We start from the raw sequence: 15954 nt of genomic DNA on the forward strand, positions 1-15954 counted from the left end.
GTAGGGGTAGGGTAGGGGTAGGGTAGGGGTAGGGTAGGGGTAGGGTAGGGGTAGGGTAGGGGTAGGGTAGGGGTAGGGTAGGGGTAGGGTAGGGGTAGGGTAGGGGTAGGGTAGGGGTAGGGTAGGGGTAGGGTAGGGTAGGGTAGGGGTAGGGTAGGGGTAGGGTAGGGGTAGGGTAGGGGTAGGGTAGGGGTAGGGTAGGTAGGGTAGGGTAGGGGTAGGGTAGGGGTAGGGTAGGGAGGGGTAGGGTAGGGGTAGGGGTAGGGGTTAGGGGTAGGGGTAGGGTAGGGGTAGGGTAGGGGTAGAGGGTAGGGTAGGGTAGTAGCGGTAGTTGAAAGTTTACATCGAGTTTCACGCGGACGAAGTCGCGGGCATCCGCTAGTATATATATATATATATAATATAAAATGCAAAAAAGAGGTGTTATAAGTTTGACGTCGATGCCTGTCTGTGTATATGTCTGTGGCTCTCAAACGGATGGACCGATTTCGATTCAGTTTTAGTCATTTGAAAGCCAGTTTTCTTGCGGTGGGTCTTAGCTATGATTGGTTAATAACGGTCCAGCAGTGTAAGAGTATCAGCTCCTTTACAAAATGATTTAAGGCGTAAGTGAAGTAAGTGCCAATATCTATAGTAATATTATAAATGCGAAAGTAAGTCTGTCTGTCTCACTGTCTGTCTATCTGTTACCTTTTCACGGCTAAATGGCTGACCTGATCAAAATGAATTTTGGTATAATGGTAAATGGGACCTTCGAGCAAAACATAAGGGTACTTTGACCCAAAAAAAAAATAGAAGTGAGTGAAATAGGAGTTGAAAGCTTGTATAGAAAGTCCTTCATTTTTAGAGTAGATAACACTTTTAAATGTTTGTTTAGAAATCAGAATTATAAAAAAAATATCTTTAAAATTCAACCCCTAAGGTGGTGAAATAGGGGTTGAAAGTTTACATTGATTTTCACGTGGAAGAAGTCGCGGGCGTCCGCTGGTAATATTATAAAAAAAAAAACTATTTCTAGGCCGTCTGAGTGTTTGAGATGGTGTCTCAATGATTGTTGGTGACTTAATTTATCACCATTATTTCAGTTATGTAATAAATTTAATATTATTCTGATTCTGTGTAAATAATTTCCTATAAATTATATGAACATAATCTTGAAAGGCATATTATAGGCAAGCGCGATTCGACTTCGATATCGATATTCGATTATGTATATCATAATCTCGCAAATAATTAATTAATTACCAGCTATCCAAAGTAACTGGTTACGTACAAAGCTACACTTGGAAAGGTCACCAGTTGCCCGCGAACAAGGCCGCGTCCGATTTGGTATGCGGGACCATGTATAACGATCGATTTCGCCGGAGATCACTAGTGTGACATTTATATTTTTTGACAAAAATGATTTCTGACATTTAAATTGTGACGTGGAGTCTGGCGGGACCTCAGACCAATTATAGAAGGACCTGTATCGCACTCATAGTCACGAACAAAATTATCTGTCATTTTCTGAGGAAAATGAGCTTAGTTTTGGTATATATCTTAAACTAAACTAGAAGTTTTTGCCCGTTTTTACACAATTCAATTACACAAAAAGGTATTTTTACGGAGCTCTTTAATTGACGGACACGATTACAACTATTTGACATCGATTCTATAGATGCAGTTTTTATAATCGCATTAGATCGTTGATCATATACTTTGACAGAAAAGTAACGTCTAGCGACGCAGGTCCTATACAATAATTGGTCTGAGGGCGGGACAATCGAAGTGATTATTACGATTTTTTCGGAGAAAAACATAAACGGAGAATACATTTCACACTTGCGTTTTGCAGACGACTTAGTAATTTTGGCAGATCGCTGCAAGATTTTGAGAAAATGCTGACTGACCTTAGCCATTCCTCCAGACAAGTGGATTTAATGATGAACATGGATAAAACCAAAATCATGCTCAATGAGCACGTCATCACAATGCCTATAATTGCCGATAGTGCCAGCATCGATGTTGTTCAATACAACTATCTCGATCAAATGATACTAGGTAGGAATAACTTCGACAAGGAGGCTGACAGAAAAATTCAGCTTGATTGGGCGGCATTTGGGAAATTGCGTTAAGTCTTCAAGTCGTCAATACCTGAAGACAAAAGTATTTAATGAGTGTGTCTTACCGTGTGATGACGTATGGAGTGTAAACGTGGACGCTGACGATTGGCCTTATCTACAAATTTAAAGTTCCTCAGCGAGTTCTGGAGAACGAAAATAATCGATTAACCAAAGGATTAGCAAACTGAAGTGGCAGTGGGCGGGCCGTATCTCTCGTAGAACAGATGGTTGCTGGGGCAGACGTGTTTTGGAGTGGAGATCACGTACCAGCAAGCGCAGTGTAGGACGTCCTCCAGCTAGATGGTCCGACGACATCAAGAAGGTAGTGGGAAGTGGTTGGATGAGGAATGTGGAGGATCGTGAGTGGTGGCGCGCTCTCGAAAAGGCCTTTATCCAGCAGTGGACGAATACAGGCTGTTGATGATACGATTTTCTCGGTGGACTCTATCAAAACTTTTAGTAAGGTTGCCTTCGCCTTACTAAAGCATGAAATGACTTGATAAGAACTGACTGACTGAGTGCCAACTACCCAATTACAGACGATGGACCACTATCGCCCTAATAGACCAAATGATAAATTAATTTATTATTATGAAATATGAAATATTTCACAAAAGGAAATAGAAGAAATATTTGTGGTTAATTTCGTACCTACAATCATGAGGGCAGTCAGTTTGAAAGTGGTTATATTTCTTTGCACCTTTTCCTTACCTTGATTAAAATCCTGTATGAAGCCAGTGCTTGTTTCTGACGTAATACGAGTATGCAATCAAAGACTTCAGAACTAGAATAATTATATAAGGCGACAGTGTAGCTTTAGTTTCATATTTTAAGCCCTATATAATAAAAATATAATATACTTGTCGTTCATCATTATCCTATATTGTATTCACTGCTGAGCTCGAGTCTCCTCTGAGAAAGAGAGGGGTGTAGGCCAATAGCCCGTCACGCTGGTCCAATGCGGATTGGCAGACTACATACACGCAGGTTTCGCCACGATGTTTGAGACACGTGATATTTAATTTTTTCAAATGCACAAGTTGGAGGTGAAAGCCAGAGTTACCTAATTTTTTAAATGCTGAAAATTTGTCAGCTTCTGCGATAAACTACCTACGGTAGCTTATAGCTTAAAGCCTACGGCTTTGGAAGGTTTTTATTATATAGACGTATTAAATATAGTATACGTATCAAATCCATAGTAATATTATAAAATTGAAGTGTTTGTTTGATTGTTTGTTTGGTTGAACGCGCTAATCTCAAGAACTACTAATAGTTATTTTGGAAATAATATATTTCATGTACAGCATTACCTCTCTACAGATTTATTATAAGTATAGATGTTTATTATTATGAAATGTTAGTATATCCGCATACAAATATAGAATCACGCGCCAAGTCCCTGTACTAGCTTATTATTTTTACATTCACGAGTCAATCATTCCGTATTGTTGTTCTATTTTAGGAATATCTACGAAATCAGACTGGATATTTAAGTTAAATATTATATCCTTATAATTTAAGAACCGTGATAGCTCAGAGGATATTATGTCTGTCTTTGATTCGGAGGGCGTAGTTTCAAATCTGGTCCGGGGCGTGCACTGGAGGTGCACTTATGTGCATTGTAAGCAATTAAATATCACGTGTCTTAAACTTTGAAGGAAAAAGTTCGTGCATGCTTGAGAATTTTCTCAATGCTCTACGTGTGTGAAGTCTGCCAATCAGTAATGGCCCAGCGTGGTGGATTGTTAGCCTAACCCCTCTAATTCTGAAAGAAAACTCGTGCTCAACAGTGAGTCGAATATAAGTAGTTAACGATGATATCATATTGTATAGTTAGATAAGGTTAGATATATGTAATATCACTGACAACTTGTTATTTTTTTCCTCCCGATCACTATTTAAATCGGTCTATATACATTCTTCTCAGTTCCTACCCTCTAAATTAACTTTTTGCGTTGAGCCCTTTGCTCCTTCCTGAAAGATTTTTTCAGGTGATTTATTATTATCATCACTACTTTTCTTCGAAAGAGGTTGTATGAAAGGATACGCCGTAGAACCTGACCTGAATATTAATGTAAGTTTTTACTTAACTTTACATAATATTATGTAAATGATATCCTTATGGGTAGGGTTACATTGTGTGGATCATCCTGAATAATAAAGCTTAGATCGGTCACCATATGGCCATCAGCTAAGTAATCTTAAAAATAAAATTAAAATATTCTAGATAAATATCGTTAAGCTTTCATAGTATGTGTGTATGTTTTTTTTTGTGCAATGGCATATTAGGCGTTAATAGCCTTTGACTGCTATTTCACCTGATGTTAAGTGACGATGCAGTCTAAGATGAAAGCGGACTTACTAGAATAGTTACTTCATTCTATCCATACCTCTGACGGTCTCTACGCGGTACCGTACCGGAACGCTAAATCGCTTGGAAGTGCGTCTTTTCCCTTAGGGTGGTAGCAAGCCTCGGCCGAAGCCTGCCACCAGACCTAAGCTGGGAATCGAACCCAGGACCCTTCTACTGAGAACACTTTAGCAACTGCGCCAGAGAGTTCGATATTTTTGTTCGTGTATTTTATGAAAGTGTGCAGAAAAATTAAAAAAAAAACTAATCAATCAATATTTCTTGGACTCGCACCATAATTCAAGGCAATCAATGACAAATAAATGTAACTACTGAATCGATTTTGTTAAAGGTTTTAATGGAAATAGATTTGACCCTTTAGAGTAGTAGTAATAGTTTATTGACAAAATCAATGGTTCTCATTGGATTTGTAAAAAACCAGCACGTGACCGGTCTCGCGGGCTCTCTCTAGTCCTATCCTACTAATATTATAAAGGCGAATGTTTGTGTGTAAGTTTGAAAGTGTGTAAGTGTGTAAGTATGTTTGTTCCTCTTTTACACTGCGGCTACTGAAGCGATTTGGCTGAAATTCGGAATGGAAATAGTTTTTACTCTGGATTAACACATATTAATTGATTAGGAAACACGGCTGAAACTCACGTGATATTATCGTGATAGGTCGGAGTATGCCCGACTAGTTTCGAACCCATACGGGGCCCTTCGTCATGAGCTGGTTCTTGCATCGTGGCACGATCCAAACGATAGTTTAGATTAACACATAGGCTACTTTTCATCCCGGAAAAATCAACGGTTCCCGTGGGATTTGTGAAAACTGAATTCCATACGGACGAAGTCGCGGGCGTCCGCGAGTATTTCATAAGACTCGAACTCCAAACTTCGTATACGAACACAACAACAAGCACCAACGACAGTATAAATATAGGTAAAAAAAGAAAAAAGCGTTATAAAAAATGAAAAAGGTATTCATAACGCAATAAAGTTTCTTTATCTCTGTTGTCCGTGATTTTTCTTCTGGCTTCTGGGAAGTGGCGAATGGAGATTAATTTATTATGTCTCGGAGAAAACATTGAAAGCGGAGAGCTCTCTATTAAGACGAGCGGGCGGGGACTTGGACGATTAATTATGATTTCTTCTAACGCCTGTACACTGCAGACGCGGGCACTGAATGCAGACCGTACTATTTTTATTGATGTCTGAATGGACTTGCCGTGTTATTTGGATAACAATGCAAATGGTCAAAATATTAGGAGGTGTGTTTTAGTTACCCAGTGTTTCTTTCTACGGCAGTTTTATAAAGCTTGGTGAAGCCTCAATAGCTCTACAGTGAAGGACTCACCCTGAGAGGTCATGTGTTCCCCACCCACCCACTGAACTTTGTTGTACGTGGTCGTACCTACTCTTAACAAGGTTGGAGGGAAACGAGAATATTGGTCATATTTGACAGGTAGTGATAGCCCAGTGGAAAAGACCTCTGCCTTCGATTCGGAGGGCTTAGGATCGAATCTGGTACGGCGCATGCACCTCCAACTTTTTAGTTATGTGTGTTTTAATAAATTAAATATCACGTGTCTTAAACGGTAAAGGAAAAACATCCTAAGGAAACCTGCTGAGAATTCTCATATTCTCTATGTATGTGAAGTCATGCCAATCCGCATTGGGCCAGCGTGCTGGACTATTGGCCTAAATCCCGTCACTTTCTGAGGAGACTCGCGCTTGAACAGCTATATATGGGTTGATGATGATAATAAAAAGACGATTCAAGCGCGGCGACTGAATCAAGAAATTCCGTAACGAAACTTCACCTAACATCCAAGCCGTGCATCAAGTTAACACATTTCGTTGTCATATCGACTCAACTGGACAAGTGGTGTAAAACTAAGGGGCAAGGCATGAGGCATAGGCTAAGCCACCTAAGCCTTCAACTACAGAAATAAGCATACTTAGTATTTCCCTGTAATAAAGAAAGATTCTTTATTGAGGTGAAAGAGTTTTTTTTGTTATATCAAGTTTTGTACAACCGTTAACTTGACTATGTCGAGCCACTTTTCACTTCGAAATGTTCGATTGTTCAAATTGTTCCCAGTACAAATATAAAAAAGCTATTCGGCTACCGATTGAGTCGAAACTTTTATTACACATGTAAAATTTCCAGTTGAAAAACCTTTAAAACCGGTCAACAAAGAGGGCGCAGGAATTGTGCAGTGTTGTGAATTTGTTTGCTACAACTTTCTATTATGCTCATCACAGAGACGGATTTGTAGTATTGGCCGCCCTGCTGGACTATTCGCTAATAACTTTACTACACAAACATCAAATCAACAGAGAAATGTCATCTACCTAATGTACGATATCTACGTAGGTTTGTCAATGGGCATCGGATGACATTTTTTTACATAGAAACTCAATTTAGTTTATGAAAACTTATGTCAAAGTTAGTGAATTATTTTTGCAGGACCCCAAAGTACCAGCCACCCGTCAGTTTTTTAGCACTCATTTTATATAAATAAAGAAAATATTTTATTACCTTTTGTCAAAATATTTGCTTTTGTAATAGTTTCTAAGGTTTAGGGATAATTGCAGTTTGCATTTTCAAAACTTTTTTACGTTTTAGGAAAAAAAAGTGATAAGAATAGAATTATTGTAAATGGTGGAAGTCGGTTATTATTTGATGCCTATTCCCACATTTTTTGTCATGAAATTTTACATCTAGCCCGGGCCTACTGGGCCATTGGGTAAATCTGCCACTGGCTCATCAATATTGGCCTATTTTAACGACCATCTATAAGACCATCATTATAGAAAAAGGGATCATTATAGAAAAAGGGATATGGAATTTAGTCACCAGGGTGTTCCAATATGGGGATTGGCGGAAATAGTGTGATAATACTATTTTTTTTTCACGACCATTATCAGATGTTAATGACAATGACCTGGACTATTGGCTTAATATGCTCACCGAGGCACGGGGAACACTGTTAACTTCCCAATTTAAGGCTGCTACTGAGACTATATCAAAAGAAGGAAAAGCTTTTCATTTCATAGCTACTCAGGCTCTTGATCCAAAGTTCTGTTATGACGAGGCTATATTACTCGTATTTAAAGAAGCGGCTTAAAATTATTATTATAATCGCTTAATAGGCAAAATTAGGTATAACGTTCATTTGCATAGCTATATCCATTATACAAAGCACACCTATTTTAATAGATGGACCGCCCTTAAGATGGGTTTCATTGTGAAGGAGACAGGGAATATTGATTTACAGCCCTCGATACAGAAATGGAATAAATTGGAATATTAATTTCGGATAACAATGGTTGCAAACAAATTAAAGTGTGCCAGATGTCTTGTTCAGATATCGCCTATTTCCTTTTATGTTTGCTGATTCGCCGATAATTCAGTAAACGCTGAAGTTTGTTTATTTTACAAGACTCTAGGACTACATGTATTCACACAAATAATTATTATAAAAGCGAAAGTTTGTATGTGTGTGTATGTTTGTTCCTCCTTAGAGTTGCGGCTACTGAGAAACGGAAATAGATTTTGTTTTGGATTAACACATACTTCTCATTTCGGAAAAATCCATGGTTCCCGCGGGATTTGTGAAAAACTGAATCCCACGCGGACGAAGTCGCGGGCGTCCGCAATTAAAAAATATATGCGGTCGAATTGAAAGACCTCCACCTTTTTTTGAAGTCGATTAAAAATTATCTTAATTTTTATTTACGAGCAATACCTGAATCATTATTTATATTATATTTTGAGATCTCAGAAACGGGTGTGACGATTTTGATAGAATTATTTATTTAGATAGGATTTATATACATATTATTTTATGAGAAATCGCGACAAAGAAAGGTAATTTAAAAACAACAATTTATATGAGTACATATAGGTAGGTATAAATAAAATTGCACTGTCTGTCTGTGTTTTGAAATCACAGACAGACAGTGCACAATATTATTTCTATCATAATCATCATCATCATCATCATCATCATTAACATCCCATATTGTGCTCACTGTTTAGCACAAGCCTCTTCTTCGAATGAGAGGGGTTTGTTTGTACCTATATTACCTCTATACATAGAACATAAGAGATCCATGCTAGCAAAGTGGATATGACCTCTGCCTCTGATTCCGGAGGCCGTAGGTTCGAATCCGGTCCGGGGCATGCACATCCAACTTTTCAGTTATGTGCATTTTAAGAAATTAAATATCACGTGTCTCAAACGGTGAAAGAAAAACAGCGTGAGGAAACCTGCATACCAGAGAACTTTCTTAATTTTCTACGTGTGTGAAGTCTGGCAATCCGCATTGGGCCAGCGTGGTGGACTATTGGCTTAACCACTCTCATTCTGAGAGGAGACTCGTGCTCTGCAGTGAGCCGGGTTGATAATGATGATGATGATAGAACAACTACTTACATTATTAAGTACACGTAGTGTTATTTACTTAATAATGAAACAAAATCGAACTTTTTAAAATTTTTCGTCTGTCTGTTTGTCCAGACAAATCCTTGGAATGGCTGTACAGATTTTAGCAATATTTTAATTGAAAATTGTATTTAAGTGGTTAATGAGTAACTTATTTTTTAACACGGAAAAATTCCGCGGGATTTGTGAAAAACATATTTTCCTACAGACGACGTCGCGGGCGTCCGCTAGTGTAGTTATAATAGACATAAAAATGTTTTAAGCAATCACGGTCATACAAAGAAAGAAACACTCGACTCGACTCGTAACAAATGCCATTCGGGGTTCACTGATGGATATCATACGAGTACAGTATATGCATGATATCCATTTTATCAATAGATTTGATTGATTTTAGTAGGTTGATAACAAAGACCAAAATAGTGAATAGGCCAGCTGATGTGAGTTACTTACTAGAGTTGTGATAGCAATGGATATGTATGACTTCGGAGGATGTAGGTTCAAACTTCGAATCCAGTTCGGGGCATGCACCTACAACTTTTCAGTTAGGTATGTCCATTCTATATCTGCTTTATAAGAACTAACAATAGCAGAAAATTAAATTTATTTACACTTTATTAAATTTCAATATCTGAGCCACGCTTTTATAGCTGGAAGTTACGCTTGTCTACAGCTAAATCGATCTCTCAACCACAAAATCTAATTTGAGCCAGTCGGCAGGGCTTCTAGTCATTCGATTTAATAAAACATTTATTAAGAGAATGCAGCAATGGATTACTACTATGGAGGGTACTAAAAGTCTACTGACTGAAGGGTGCGGAAAAGGGTTAAACTTATTATAACTTTAATTGCAATATGCGAAATAAACGGGCGATGTCGTGCGTATAATAAGCATAAACGCTTGTTATTAGCTCGTAGAATAATGTTTTTTTTTTTTAATTCTGCGCAAATATAAAAGCTAAAACGGTCGTTGTGAATTATCAAGTATGAGTTTTTCACGCGAATAACAACTATTTAGGTAAATGAGAAAAATGTGTCTGTAATAATTTGTCTCAAGTGGTCAATGTCTTATTCGAAATCTTAATTTGCTGGCCTATTCACTGTTTTGGTCTTTATTATCAACCTATTAAAGTAGTTGAACCATTCACACATTTAACTGTAGGAATCAAACCCGGTGCGTTTGGTTCCAGCAAGGCTATTCTCTAATGATGTTTTGCATAACTCGCAAATGCGAGTTTCGAATTTACCGCTACCTTTCTCTTTCTATATTATCGTGTCAAACAGAGAGAGATAGAGGTGAATTCGAAACTCGCACTTGCGAGTTATAAAAATATCGTTACAGAATATCCTAGCAGTATGCACTATGCAGGGTTACTTACTACCCCTGCACCAATCGGCCCTTAAGATTTGTACTCAACGGGTCGATGACCCAGATAAATAAAAGAGATAAAGCAACAAAGCGCATCAGTATTTTGTATTTTAAATTATACCGTGGCGTAACTTACGCTCTTATTATTTTGTACAATGAAAATCTCTTAAAACTTGGAAGAGATTCAAATCGTTCAAGCTCTGCCAACGCAGTCTTCATTATTGTTATTGTAAGGGGCGCAGAGGACTGAAAAAAAGATTATAATAATACAAATCACTGTCTCGTATTCGTATGGTTAAATTTAAGTGTTAAGTTAATTAATTGTCCATATTGAAATCATCATTACAGCTAGCCTATATTTTAATGTTCCACTACACGGACAGGCCTACATAATTTACATTCTAACAATTCGAGATAATATACTCAGAGGCATAATTGTCCACCCACTTTAATAAAAATACTTTAATTTAATAAACTCGCGTCGTATTAAACTGGGCGGATAGTAAGTTGTTGGGGCTGAGTATATTTTCTTTTTTTACTAATGAAAACCGTACGAAAAAGTCTTCATTTTATTAACTATCTAGTCAACTAGCCAACGCCCGCGACCTCGTCCATCATAAATGCGCATGTAGCTGTTTGAGTATTATTTTGTTCAACAGTTATTTTTAAAATCTCCTTTCCTTAAAATCAAATAATGTCAAGGGTAATATTATCCAAAATAAATACTTGTGACGAATATCTGTACTAATATTATTATAAAGCGAAGAGTTTGTTTGTTTACTTGGTCTTGCCAATCTCAGCCCATTTATCGAGAAAGGCTAAAAGCTATATTTTATCTCCGTATTGCTACGGAAATGGGAATTACGCGGATGAAACCGCGTGACGTCAACAATGCATTATGCATTCATGTAATTAAGAACACCTTCGCAAATAATGCATTATTTTAAAACTAATTCGACTGTTATAAAAAAGATTTAGTGAGATATTTATTAAAGAAAGACTTATGCTGTCGCGGACTGCTGTCTATTAGAACTTTAAAAGTGTAACAATTCCGTTACATGTTTTTTGCGTAACTGTAATAACCCTTTACGCAGCGTACGCAACGTAATATTTTTTTCCCATTTTGCCACATTTTTCATTTACTCCTATAAGTTGCTGCGTGATGTTATATAGCTCATGACACTCACAAATAACGTGGATTTCTATTAGTAAAAAAGTTTTTAATATCAGTTCAATAGATCCAGAGATCACCCATACAATCTCACATATTTTTTGGCTGGTGGCTTCGGCCGTGGCTTGTTACCACCCTGCCGACTAAGGCGTACCCCCAAGTGATTTAGAAACCGAAAGAGGTGTGGATTTTCAAATTAGCCCTCTTCCATCTTAGATTGCATCATCACTTACAGGTCATCATCACACATCAGGTGAGATTGTAGTCAAGGGCTAACTTGTAAAAGAATTAAAAAAAATACATACAAACTTTACCTTTATAAAAATATTGGTAGGTATGAAGTATGAAGGTCTAGCCATACATGCTCTCCCTCGATTCTACAGTTGACATGACTCTTAACGACCGTTTGTATAAGCGTGTTAAGTTGTTAATTTTATTTAACCTGCTGTTACTCGATAAGCAGTTTTAATTAGTTAATCGTACCGTTTAGTGCGTCACGTTATATATGTCGGGTATGGATGGGAGGTTTGTTTGCGCGTTATTTAATACTGAGTGCATTCGTTACTGCAATCACGTAACGTGGCTAGCTGTGTAGCAGCGGCGAAGAGTCCAACAAGCTGATTCCCGGCGGGTTACCGTTTACAAATCCATACATATTCAATGTTGTAATGAATTGATACGTATGTATTGGACGTGATAGCCCAGTGGATATGACCTCTGCCTGCGATTCCTGAGGGTGTGGGTTCGAATCCAGTCCGGGATGCACCTCTAACTTTTCAGTTTCGTGCATTTTACGAAATTAAATATCACGTGTCTCAAACGGTAAAGTAAAAACATCGTGAGGAAACCTGCATATCAGAGAATTTTCTTGATTCTCTGTGTGTGTGAAGTCTGCCAATCCTAATCCTAACCTAACCTAACCCCTTTCATTTTGAGAAGTTCATTTTGAGAGGGTTACCTTCAACAAAATTCCAACCTTCGCCACTGGAGTGTAGTGTTAGGTATTACTAGCGAAAGCTTGCGAATTTATCCGCTTGGAAATCATCATCATCATCATCACCATCATATCAGCCGATGGACGTCCACTACAAGACATAGGCTATTTGTAGGGACTTCCAAATATCACGATTTTGAGCCGCCTACATCCGGCGAATTTCTGCGACGCGCTTGATGTTATCAGTCCACCTGGTAGGGGGTCATCTAACTTCCATCGGCTCTGGCATTCGAACAGTGTACCCAGCCCATCGGCGCTTTAACTTCGCGACTCGTTGAGCCTTGTTGACTGGGTGACTTTGGTTCTTCTGCGGATACTCCAAGCAAAGCTTGTCACATCGCCCGCTATGTGACTCTGAACCTTCTTGTAAAGCCCATAGTTAGCGACCAAGTCTCGGAACCATAGAAACTGGCAACACGCACTGTTTGAACATTTTTGTATTCAGGCACTGAGGACGAAATAAATTTGTTATGGACACAAAATTCAGTAGGTAACTTTATATATGAATTATACGATAATATGATATTATATATTTAAGTATGCTCGTAACTTAGTATATCTACAAAAACGGTGTCAATATCATTAGTTTATTAGTGATGCTTGAACAAAATAAACAGAATTAAGGAAATAAAATTGCATATCCCATACACCCCATTGCTAACTCTCATCTACATTGATGTTTTCAAAAATATATGAAAACGTAGATTGAAAACAATCAAAATACTTATGCGTTTATATTATTACTAAAGGATATCCCTACAAAATACTTATGCGTTAATAATATTATTATAGTATATGCATAGATTATTATCAAATGGCAACAGGGGACCTATTCTAGGAATCAATAAGGATATCCTTAAAACATTGAAATTTCAACAATCAATACACAAAATTAAATGTATGTTTGTGATTTCAAAATAACTATGTTTTCTCAACTGTATATAGTAATACACGATATATACAGGGTGCTCGGGAGTATTGCACATAACTCTGTGGTTATATTCTTTACCGAAAATTAATTAAAAATGTTCAAGGAGCACGTGTTCTAAAATTGATATTTTCAAATAATATTTTTTTTGAAAATTAATCTTAAAATGTGTCCCTTATTCGCATCCTTATAATTATGACCTAGCCAAGTTTTACGTATTTTAAAATGCAAGGATAGATAAAGTCGGAATCACATGAAGTACTTTGTATGAAAACATAAAAAGTTTTAATTTTTTAGTTAAAAAACTATTAGTTATGCAATTTGGCTCCTATATGTGGACTCGTCAACACCTTATAAATATAGCTTTATTAAAATTTTCGTCTGTCTGTCAATATAATACATTCAACTTTTTTATAAAACCCATTCAATATGGAAGCGTCAAAAGCATAAACAGAACGATGTCTAGTAAAATCAAACGATATTGAAGTGTGTACGCCTTATCGGCGCATGAAATTCTATGGTGAAATAAAAGAATAGGTATTCCTAGAGGCGTAGTCGACGCTAGTCCGACGCCCGCATTTCACTTGCAAATTGCTTATCCATCGATATGGTCCAGCGGACCTAATATGCATAATTGTTGGCGACTATAGTATGTATTCTACATAGGTGCATTAATTATTTTTTAACACAATAGATCGTTTTAATACTTTAGTAATAAAAGTTCAATGGTTAAGTTGACACTATCCTACTAATATTATAAATGCGAAAATTTGTATGGATGTTTGGACGTTTGTTACTCTTTAACGCCGCTACTATTAAAACGATTTGGCTGAAATTTGGAATGGAAATAGATTTTACTCTGGATTGACACATAGGCTTTTTATCCTGAAAAAATCCATGGTTTCCCAAGATTTGGGAAAACTGATGATTTTGATGATATGAATGTTTGTTACCTGTTCACGCCTCGACTACTGAACCGAATTCGCTGAAATTAAGATATATTGTATTGAGATATATTGTAGCCTGGATTAACACATAGGCTACTTTTTATCCCGTAAAAATCCATGGTTCCCGAGGGATTTATGAAAAACTAAATTCCAAGCGGACGAAGTCGCGGGCGTCCGCTAGTAATAATAATGTTAAAGACATTTAATATTATATTGCTTCTATAATAAAAAAAATATTTTGCATGAAATTCTTTTTTTTTTCTTGACCTATAATTAATATAATATTTTAAACCTGCCAAATACACCAGTAAAAATACCAAAATAACATAAATATCTTTCAGGTTTAGTTTACAAGCACTTTTGAAACGTCAAGTTTGAATATTTGTATTCAAAATATATGTACCATCGGTTCAGATGGCAGGTTCTGCTGAGAAGAGCCGGCAAGACATTCAACATTTTCTCTTTTATGACCCAAACGTTATTTTGCCTTATAGCTATTAAAAATAATTGTTGATGGTTGACGGGTTAAAATTTAGGGTTGTATGTATTTTACAACGCCACATCATAATAAAAAAAAGGAAAATTAAAATAATGTATGAATGGTATGAAAAATAGATGTTAGCCGATTCTAAGACCTATTTGATATGCACACGAAATTTCATAAACATCACACAGGAAGTGACCACTGATCAGTAATAGACTCAACACGGTGTTGCCATCGCTAATCTTTCATATCTTAGTAGTCTACTACTATTTAATTATTTTATCACATTCTTTTCTAATTATCACAAAACTTTGTCATTATAATCTCAAAAATTAATTTGTCTTAGTAGTTTTGTTGTGCTTTTTTTTTGGAAAAAATGAACAAAGTAGATGAAATTTTCGGTATCCATTAAAAATTGCGCAACTGGTGGATGATGAAATTAAAAGAAAAAAAGTAGGTATTTCGTTCAATGGGTTATCTTGGCTTGAAGCTGGCCAACTCTTAGGCAGCCTTCCAACTGGCACACAGTGTCCTGACTGCGCAAACAATTCATTAGTACAGATTGGCTGCAGCAAGATTTATATACCTTTTTTTTAGATTTGTGGAAGTTTGTAGTGACACTATTTTTATACTTAAATTTTTTATTTTTTTTAATTTTTTTTTATTCTTTACAAGTTAGCCCTTGGCTACAATCTCACCTGATGGTAAGTGATGATGCAGTCTAAGATGGAATCGGGCTAACTTGTTAGGAGGAGGATGAAAATCCACACCCCTTTCGGTTTCTATACGGCATCGTACCGGAACGCTAAATTGCTTGGTGGTACATCTTTGTCGGTAGGGTGGTAACTAGCCACGGCCGAAGCCTTCCAACAGACCTGGACAGATTAAGAAATTCTCAATCTGCCCAGCCGGGGATCGAACCCACTGCGCCACGGAGGCCGTCAAAAATGTTTTTCGCTATCGATATAAATCTGGAATTATTTACGTCACTATCTTGTTCTGACCGGTGATTTGCAGGCGCTGAAAGGAATCGTCTATGTAGAAATTCTAGTTGAAATTATGCGTACTCTTTTGCACTTACAGGTCTTAGAGCGGCGTGAAGTGATGTACGACGTTAGTATCGATAATTATTTCGAAAATCTTATTGAAAAT

This window comes from Bicyclus anynana, chromosome 16, assembly GCF_947172395.1.
Source record: "Bicyclus anynana chromosome 16, ilBicAnyn1.1, whole genome shotgun sequence".
NCBI lineage: Eukaryota > Metazoa > Arthropoda > Insecta > Lepidoptera > Nymphalidae > Bicyclus > Bicyclus anynana.